The following is a 2786-nucleotide window of genomic DNA, read 5'->3' on the forward strand; positions in this document are numbered from 1 at the left end:
AGTAAGGATGGCTGCCATCCAAAAGACAAACAACAACAAATGTTGGCGAGGCTGTGGAGAAAGGAGAACCCTCCTACACTGCTGGTGGTAATGTAAATTAGTTCAACCATTGTGGAAAGCAGTATGGAGGTTCATCATAATGCTCAAAACAGACCTACCATTTGACCCAGGAATTCCACTCCTAAGAATTTACCCTAAGAACGCAGCAATCAAGTTTGAGAAAGACAGATGCACCCCTATGTTTACTGTAGCACTATTTACAATAGCCAAGAATTGGAAGCAACCTAAATGTCCATCGGTAGATGAATGGATAAAGAAGACATGGTACATATACACAATGGAATACTACTCAGACATAAGAAGTGGAAAAATCCAACCATTTGCAGCAACATGGATGGAGCTGGAGAGTATTATGCTCAGTGAAATAAGCCAAGTGGAGAAAGAGAAATACCAAATGATTTCACTCATCTGAGGAGCATAAGAACAAAGGAAAAACTGAAGGAACAAAACAGCAGCGGAATTACAGAACCCAAAAATGGACTAACAGGTACCAAAGGGAAAGGAACTGGGGAGGATGGGTGGGCAGGGAGGGATAAGGGTGGGGGGAGAAGAAGAGGAGTATTAAGATTAGCACGCATGGCGGGGAGGGAGAAAGGGGAGGGTGGGCTGCACAACACAGAGAGGACAAGTAGGGATTCTACAACATTTTGCTAAGCTGATGGACAGTAATCGTAATGTGGTTGTTAGGGGGGACCTGATATAGGGGAGAGCATAGTAAACAAAGTATTCTTCATGTAAGTGTAGATTAAAGATTAAAAAAAAAAAAGAAAGAAAGAAAGAAAGAAAAGGGGGATTACTCCTTGATAGGATAAAACTATTGGTAAATCAAAGATCAATGCATGCTTTAAATATCCTTAATGTTGATCACTTAAAGGGTGTCAGATGATCAGCTATGGAGGTACTCTTTTCTGATAATATTCCTTTCTCTTAATAAAAAGAAAAAAAAAAAGGCAATCCCTGTGTGCTGCCTCCAATGAGTTCTGCACAGTGGTATAGAGGGCATGTCAAAGTGTGGGCAAAGGGTCTGTTTGTTTCTATGCAGAAGATCAAGGCTTAGCTTGGATACCCAGAAAATGAACTAAGATACGATATGAGGAGGAGCTTCCGGCATCAGCACTCTCTGGAGGACTCGTGCCAGGGGATCATCATCAAAAAGCCTCCACAGGGATCCGGGCGAAGCTGCGGTTGTGGCTGCATCCAGCCCACCATCTCCTGGACTTGCCATTGGAATGAGGAGGGAGATGTCTAGGCTGGCATGTGCATACAGTGAGACAACGAATTTGACCGGATCTGTACTGTTGGAACTCAACCAGGAGTTGGGAGGGGTGCAAGTTGTAGCACTCCAAAATCTTATGACTATAGACTATCTATGGTTAAAAGAACATATGGGATGTAAACAGATCCCAGAAATGGGCTGCTTTAATTTCTCTGATTTCTCTCAGACTGTTCAAGTACAGTTGGACAATATCCATCATATCATAGACAAATGTTCACAAATGCCTAGGGTGCCTAAATGGTTTTCTTGGCTTCACTGGAGATGGTTGGTAATTATAGATTTGCTTTGTTTATGTCACCGTATTCCTATTATGTTAATATGTGTGTGCAAATTAGTAGTTTAAAACCTATACATACTTAAGGTACTCTACAAGAAGATATGTCAAAGAAATAATCAATCCTCCCATGTTTTCTTCCATATGCTACCTCTATAGCTTTTCTTCTTCCTTTCTAATTACAACCCTTAAATAGAATTCGTGCCTCATATCGAATTTACCGAGTATCATAATTCCTCTAGGTGGTAAAGATACCTGGAGACAAGTGGTAGGCATAGAAGCCACAGGGCATAAATCTGCAAAGAAGTAAAAAGCTAACCTTTACAAACAATATGGCTTCTCTCTCACTTACCAACTTTACATTTCCCTGTATGGCCCCAGAAGATGACTGGTTAGCCAGAGACGGGTAAGATTCCTCAAGGGAGGAACAACCTAAGACAGGCACAGTCGCAGGGGAGCCATCAGGTGAGAAATTGGGGATCAACAGAGGTGAGGCTCAGAACCTCACCCCCCCTGCTTTGAGAGAAATCTTCTGCATCCGTGGATGTTTTGCTGCCCTTGTCTAGCTTGGATTAACACATAGTCTACAGGCACACACCTGATCATCTACATTTGCCCTCTTACAGCACTAAACTATGTTTTCTACCTTTATCTTGCATCTACCTACCACTTCAGCATTTTATTAAAAATAATAATAATAATAATAATAATAATAATAATAAAGGGAGAAATGTGGGATCAACATATAAATCAAGTATAAAAATCAAATGAATATTCATATTTGACCTGATTGTTTATAGTTCATAATGCGTGATCAAAACTGAAAGTTTCTGTGATGAATGCCCTTGTACTGTTCACCATGTAAGAATTTATTCACTATGTAAGAATTCGTTCACCATGTAAGAACTTGTTTGTTATGCTTCAGAAGATTGGAGACTGACGAGAATTAGGGTTGAGATGGATTAATGATTGTACATTGAGCATTGACCCCCCTATACTGAATTTTATTGTTGTTAACAACTATTTGATCAATAAATATGAGAGATGCCCTCTCAAACAAAAATATGAACTGTGTCATAATGCATGAGCAAAAGCAAAAGTTTCTGTGATGACTGCCCTTGTACTGTTCACCATGTAACTTATTCACTATGTAAGAATTTGTTCTCCATGTTAAGA

Source organism: Manis javanica, chromosome 2 (assembly GCF_040802235.1).
Source record: "Manis javanica isolate MJ-LG chromosome 2, MJ_LKY, whole genome shotgun sequence".
NCBI lineage: Eukaryota > Metazoa > Chordata > Mammalia > Pholidota > Manidae > Manis > Manis javanica.